This window comes from Triticum dicoccoides, chromosome 5B, assembly GCF_002162155.2.
Source record: "Triticum dicoccoides isolate Atlit2015 ecotype Zavitan chromosome 5B, WEW_v2.0, whole genome shotgun sequence".
Lineage (NCBI taxonomy): Eukaryota > Viridiplantae > Streptophyta > Magnoliopsida > Poales > Poaceae > Triticum > Triticum dicoccoides.
Genome location: NC_041389.1, coordinates 722562321 through 722569693, shown reverse-complemented (window position 1 = coordinate 722569693; position 7373 = coordinate 722562321). Strand labels below are relative to the sequence as shown.

General features: G+C 45.9%; 1 pseudogene; it reads left to right on the top strand.

Moving 5' to 3' along the window:
• Positions 1 to 932: 932 nt before the first annotated feature.
• The window catches only part of LOC119310755, a 17981-nt pseudogene continuing 11540 nt past the window's right edge, over positions 933 to 7373 (top strand).

Here is a 7373-nt window from a genome sequence, read left to right as displayed (position 1 = left end):
TAAAGTGTTTTTCTTAGTTAAAATATGGCCCTTTTCGGAAATAGGAAATCATGCCCGTTTCCAAAAAAGAACTTTTTCTACAGCGTGTTTTTTGTGAATACTCACACACATGCATAGCACGTATGCGCAAAATTTCAGAAAAATATATGCTCACATGCAGCGTACAAGAAAAATGAAAAATACGTATTTCCAAAATGGACTGGTTTTTTTTTGTTGGGCTGGACTTTTTTTTTGTACAGCCTGCAAATCACAATATTTTCAAACGAATTTTCACACGTTCGTGCTGAACACATATAAGTTTCAACGGATTTTTTACAATTTTTTTTGAAACCTTTGAATACGTTTTTTTATTTATTTTTTAATACCTAGCACCAAAAGTCTACTCTCCTTTTCTTTTTTCCTTTTTCCACATAAAAAAAATTGAGTAATCTTTCCACATAAAAGAATGGGGTGCGCTCATATTGCCTATCAAACAAACTGCCCAGAGAAAGGGCCAGCCCATAAGGCGAAGAATGAGTACCGAATTAATTAAGCCTGCAGCCGTCCGCCGCTACGTATGCCCGCCCCCGCTGTTTAGAAGTTAAAACCCATCGGCTCGCCGCCTGCAGCCCTTCTCCTCCAGATCCAGGAACCCAACCATGGATGCGGCTGGCTTGACGCGGGGCGCGGTGGCCACCATAGCGGAGAGCAAGGCGTGGCGGTCCGCCACGGCAGGGTTGAGCGCTACTCGCTGGTGCTCTACGACGGCCTGCACACAATGGAGATCAAGCTCATCACCCCCCTAGGGCATCTCGTCAGGGACGGCCGCGTCCGCCGGGGCTCCGTCGTGCGCCTCCTCTGGTACTGCACCATCTTCGAGTAAGACTACAAGATCCATTAATTAATCTCCCTCACTTTGCTCGCATGTATACCGGTCAATTAGTGATACGTTCATGGCCGACGATCAGGTATAGATGTATATTCCTCCTCGTCTTCAGGAGAAAATTGGGTACGTAGTTGCATGTGCCACTTTAGTGTTAGCAGATACTACGTATGTTCAACTGAGTTGCAGGCAATTTTCTGTCTTCTTATTACTGTTGTAATTAAATTATCAAGCTTCAACCTTTTTAAATATCGGCTGGAATTAATTTTCCATTAGTTGTTCGGTGGTTCTATTTGTGTACTGTTGTATGTGACAACTTCTACAATTGGAGGAGCACATAATTTAGTCCTTGTTCCTATCTCCACTGCTTCTACAGCTAGCTGAACATCTTGGCGAACCCTTAGCAGAGTTTTTCTGCCAAATTATTTGTCATGTGTTCGAAATGCTCTTCATTTATTGGATCTGTAGTTTTCTAAAATCACTACTCTCGTAGCTTTCTGGAACCCTTCTAGGCCCTTGATTTTCAAGCTGGAAGTTCTGCAAGCCGAGGCTGCGCTGATTGGAAACCCAATACCCTACAAGCACGGGCCTGGATGCAACGCAGGGCCAAGTGGTGGATCCAGCTACCGTAGTGGCAATGCATCATGAGTTTTCCTTCTGGCCTTGCTTGGATCATCTGCAATTTCCCTCCATGGTAAATTGGTAGCTCGAGTGAGCCTGTCCCTGTCCCTGTCTTGTCTTGCGTGTGCACTGTGGAAGTGAAACGTCAACTATATATGCTTGACCCCCCTGGGTTGTGTGGTCTTTTCGTTGTTGGCTACAAATCACCGCTTTCATTTTTATCTTAATTACCATGCTTTGCCACCAAAGTTAGTCATTTATATAGTACTCCCTCCGTCCCAAAATATAGAACGTTTTTTGATACTATCACAGTCTTAAAAAAACGTCTTACATTTCGGGACAGAGGGAGTACGTACTAACTATCATGTTACAAAAGGTGTGTGTGTGGTGGGGGTAAGGTTTCTTCTACTAACATGTGAAGATTTGATCAAAACAAGATGAAAGTCAGTTTGAGTGTTCCACAATGTCAAGAACATATATTTTCTATGTGCAGCAACAAAGTGAAGTATTGGTGTAGTTACTGGAATCCAATAACTCCCGAACGTTCGGATTTTGAGCATTTCGTCCCGAACGTTTTTACATGGCAACTTTAGTTCATAGGAGAGATGGCAACTTTAGTTCATAGGGAATGGCAACTTCGTCCTTTTTCGTTTTTTTTTGTCAGAAAATTGCCATGTTTCCTTACTCTCACGCAAACTAAACTTGCAATCTAAACCCGTTTGGGTTGCCATGCTTAACTCCGAACATTCGGGAGTTATCATTACTGTAGTTATTTGCGTGATGATCTAGTTTAGAACTACTCATTAAAACAATCAAGCTGAAACAAGCATTTAACAAAAACATCCATAGAGAAGCAAGGCCTAGGTGACGTTGCTACAGCACATTAAGAAAGGTGTTTCTTCGGGAGAGGGGGAGGCGCTCCAGGGGAGTAACTGGTTGGTGGACAAGTCCCGGGGATGCAAAGAGGACAGCACACAACTTGGATAGATGGGTCTATGATTCAAAAGTTGTTGTCTGTCGGTGTACTAGAGTAGGGGTACCCTAGTACCCCGAACTTGTGCACGGGCAGTTGCAGCACCCCGCGGCAAGGGCTTGCCGGGTGACCGCCAAGGTACTCCGTGGCTCCTTTGGAGTCATTCAAGAACAAAGTATTCAAGTCAAGAGGACAAGGCCCGGCAAGAGGAGCTTGCCGGAAAGGCCAACCAAGGCATCTCAAGGAACTTGCCGCGACGCGCCACGCGTTCCGGCAAGGCCCGGTGAGCGACAAGCTTCCGGGCGCGACAAGACCACGACCGCGGCAAGACGCTTGCCGCGGCAAGCGGCCACTCTGTGCCCACGCTCCAGCGCATCCACCAAGGTGTCGCCCTGGGGGCCTTTCCAGGCACGCATGGCGGAAGGCTGTGCAGCCAGCGGTAAGCGGTGGCATGCGATGCTGACAAGATCGCCATCTGGCAGGCGGTGGCGCCCCTGACGGTCCTTTTCTACACTGTTTGGGCGACACAGACGGGCATTTAATGCCCTTGTCCCCTGCCGTCAGGGTTAGGTAGAGAGCATTGTACAAGTAGCTGTACCAACCACCTCTCTTTTTACATTTTTACCCTTCTCTACATTGCCACCTGTCGGTGACCCCTTTACTGGGAGGGGTGTCTAGCTAGGTGGGTTTATGATTCAAAAGTTGTTCACTAGGAGGGTGTTCCGCCTAGTCTTATTATCTTGGACATTATTATTTTTTATGTTACCAATTATTTGAAGTTGATAAAGTACCCTAAAAAAACTCGAGTTAGACCGATGCTACAAGAAAATAAAGAGGGATCGTCCATTCCTGCAAATTAAAGGAACAAAAGAGTCAGGTATCTGCACTCAATCTTACCAATACAACTCAGACTCACATTGTAGGAACGTGCCATTATGGGCAGGAAGCCAGGACTTAACAAATGCAATGAGAGTTGAGGTAGTGGCCTCTTTAAAACCGATACGGCCCAAAGACGTCTTGTAAGTTCTTGCACCCTGCTCTATCCTGAAATGCGACATGTTTGATTGTCGTTATTTAATGATAGCTACTACAAAGTTGTTAAATAGGCGTATTCAGAAGATTGGGAGGAGCATGATGTCATTCCAAACGTTTTGTACTCCGATGCCACATGGCTGGCTAGCAATATCAATTGGATTGGGAAAGCTGACATTCTTACTCGTGCTAGAGAGCATGACATGAGGCCATCGTACTCCATGCCGTACCAAGATTTATCGAGTAGAAATTCCTGATTGGAAAGCTCTGCAAGATTGTTTCTTTCTCAAAGTATATTTCATCTCATGCTTGTATTCTTGCTGCTTTGCATATTGATTTTTGGGAATCAATGCCAAAATTGTGTTCACGATCATGCTAAACTAGTAGCTGCGGAAGTGAAACGTGAGGCAGTGAAACTTCAAAGGGCTAACATATCCTCGACTGCCGTGGCCTCGTTGTTGATTGCATCTTTATCTTAATTACTATGCATTTGGCAATAAGTAGTAAGCAGCATTAGAAAAAGGTAACTCGTGTCAGATATCATGTCGTAATAACGATACATTATTTTTCTTTGTGTGTGGTAAGCTTCTTAATTTATTTAAGGTTCCGCCACAAAGTGGGCTTATTTCTAATTAATGTTAAGTCGAAAACTTGTCAACCCCTACAATTTAAGTATAATTTATGGACGTCGATAACGCCCACACGTGTGGGCGTTAAACGGTCTGGCCACACACCGTGTGTGGTGTGAGCAGGAGGCAGCCCACACGGGTTGTGTGTGGGCGGACATTAGAATTGCTCACACGTGTGGGTGCGGCTACTTCGTGTCACACGCCCAACAAGTACTACTCATCTCCACCCCGCGCGTGTGGCACGAAGCAAAAATGCCCACACGTCCTAGTGCAGCTACGTTAGGTACCCGCGGGATGAAGATTTAGTTGCCATCCTACTTGGCAGATGTAGTTATCCGGGATGGCAAGTGTAGTTGTAAAAGCATGTCAACTCTATCTGTTTTGATTAACTATAGTTGTCATGTCTAGTTTATGGTAGTTGCCGCGTGTAATCAAACCGTAGTTGCCGTGTGTGATTAACTACTTGCCACACATGGTCAAACAGTAGTTTCCATGTGTGTTTACCTAGTTGCCACGTGTGGGCAAATCATAGTTGCCATGTATAGTTAATCGCAGTTGCCATGTGTGTTTATCTGGTTGCCATGTACGCGCAACTGCAGTTGCCGCCTAGTAAAAGAATCACAGTTGTCATGTTTGTTTACCTAGTTGCCACGTTCGTGTAACTGCAGTTGCCATCCACAATGTAGGAGTGTCGTGTGTGTTAGAGTTGTCTCGAATATTGTGTACAAGGTAGGTTACAGTTGGACTATGAGTTGTATTGTGTTTACATAGGATGTGGAGTTGTGTCCTAATAGGACACTTGTATCCTAGACCTCCCATATATAGCGGGGGTAGACACACGATGTAACCTATGCCAACATAATAGCACCGGAACGTAGGGGAAGCCGGCGGCATGTGCCGGTGTCCAGGGCGACCGGATGCGGTATTGTAGCGGTGTCATGGGGAGGAGCGCCCATAGTCAGGCCCCGGGGATGTAGCCATATTGGTGAACCTCGTTAACAAATATCGGTGTCGTGCTCGTGTGATTGCTTGGTTTTCGGATGATCGACGGAATGCCTTGGATTTATTCTAAAAAGTGGTATCAGAGCTAGGTTGTTTGAAGATAACGAGAGTTGATCTAGAGAAGGAAGGATATCGATAGAAATCTGCATGATGCGGTCGTGATGCGCGATGACGGACGTTGGTGAGTTGCGAGCTAAAGCAGAGTTGGTCAGTCGTAATCTTCGGCGAAGCAATTGGAAGCAGGCAAAGTTCTCGACGGAAGATACGTGTGCAACGGCTAGACGTGCGGCGATCGCAGATCGATCGGGCGAGCGTACAGGCAGCAGCGGCGGCGCACCGCGCATGGGCAGGCAGGCAGCAGATGGACCGATCGATGGCTGCGGAAACCCGTGTGGGCAGCGGCCCAAGTGGCGGAAAGCCGCACGGCTGCAGGCGGCAGAGTCACATACAGGTCGGGTACAGCAGGCGAGAGCAATCTGACAGAGTTTTGTTTTGGAAAAAAGGGACCGAGTCCCGACGGGATCTTGTCTCCGTGGCGAATACGTGCAGGTGCAATTTAAACGCTGGTGCATGCAAGACATACGTGCGAGAGACGAGGCAAGGCAGCGGATCAGATTTGTGAGAAAATCCATCAAAGGATACGCATCCATCGGAAAGCAGAAGGTTGTGGCAAGGCAAAGCTAGCATTGAAAGTTTTGTGCAAGGGAGCCACCACGTGAAGGCCAAAGATTTTATTTCTTTTGGTTTTGCTATTAGTACATGGAGATTCGGTTTGTGTACTTGGGCATTGTGTGGAAAGCTCAGATAATTTTTTATAGGGTCAGCCATACAAAGGACCATGGCGTCAACGGGTACCAGGTTTGAGGTGGAGAAGTTTACGCAACTAAAAACCTTGGGTTATGGCAGACAAGGATGAAAGATTTGTTGGCATAACAGAGATGATTGAAGGCGTTGCAGGAAGTCATGGCAGCTAAGATAAAATTATCATGTGATGGATGGAAATTCGTGGAAGATGATCTTGGAGGCTAGATCGGACTAGACAGTCTGATTGATCGATGAGTCGGTTGGAACAGAAGATGGTGGTGGGATCTGAAGGAAATATGCCCTAGAGGCAATAATAAAGTTATTATTTATTTCCTTATATCATGATAAATGTTTATTATTCATGCTAGAATTGTATTGACCGGAAACATAATACATGTGTGAATACATAGACAAACATAGTGTCACTGGTATGCCTCTAATTGACTAGTTCGTTTATCAAAGATGGTTATGTTTCCTAAACCATGGACAAAAGAGTTGTCATTTGATTAACGGGATCACATCATTAGGAGAATGATGTGATTGACTTGACCCATTCTGTTAGCCTAGCACTTGATCGTTTAGTATATTGCTATTGCTTTTTTCATGACTTATACATGTTTCTGTAACTATGAGATTATGCAACTCCCGTTTACCGGAGGAACACTTTGGGTACTACCAAACGTCACAACGTAACTGGGTGATTATAAAGGAGTACTACAGGTGTCTCCGAAGGTACATGTTGAGTTGGCGTATTTCGAGATTAGGTTTTTTCACTCCGATTGTCGGAGAGGTATCTCTGGGCCCTCTCGGTAATGCACATCACTATAAGCCTTGCAAGCAATGTGACCAATGAGTTGGTTACGGGATGATGCATTACGTAACGAGTAAAGAGACTTGCCGGTAACGAGATTGAACTAGGTATTGGATGCCGACGATCAAATCTCGGGCAAGTAACATACCGATGACAAAGGGAACAACGTATGTTGTTATGCGGTTTGACCGATAAAAGATCTTCGTAGAATATGTAGGAACCAATATGGGTATCCAGGTTTCGGTACTGGTTATTGACCGAGAATAGTTCTAAGGTCATGTCTACATTGTTCTCGAACCCGTAGGGTCCGCACGCTTAAGGTTTCGATGACAGTTATATTATGAGTTTATGAGTTTTGATGTACCGAAGGAGTTCGGAGTCCCGGATGAGATCGGGGACATGACGAGGAGTCTCGAAATGGTCGAGACATAAAGATCGATATATTGGAAGCCTATATTTGGACATCGGAATCGTTCCGGGTGAAATCGGCATTTTACCGGAGCACCGGGAGGTTACCGGAACCCCCCCGGGGGGTTATTGGGCCTACATGGGCCTCGAGGGAGAAGAGGGAAGGAGGCAGGAGGGGGCCGCGCGCCCCTCCCCTTCCTAGTCCGAATAGGACAAGGGAAGGGGGGTGGC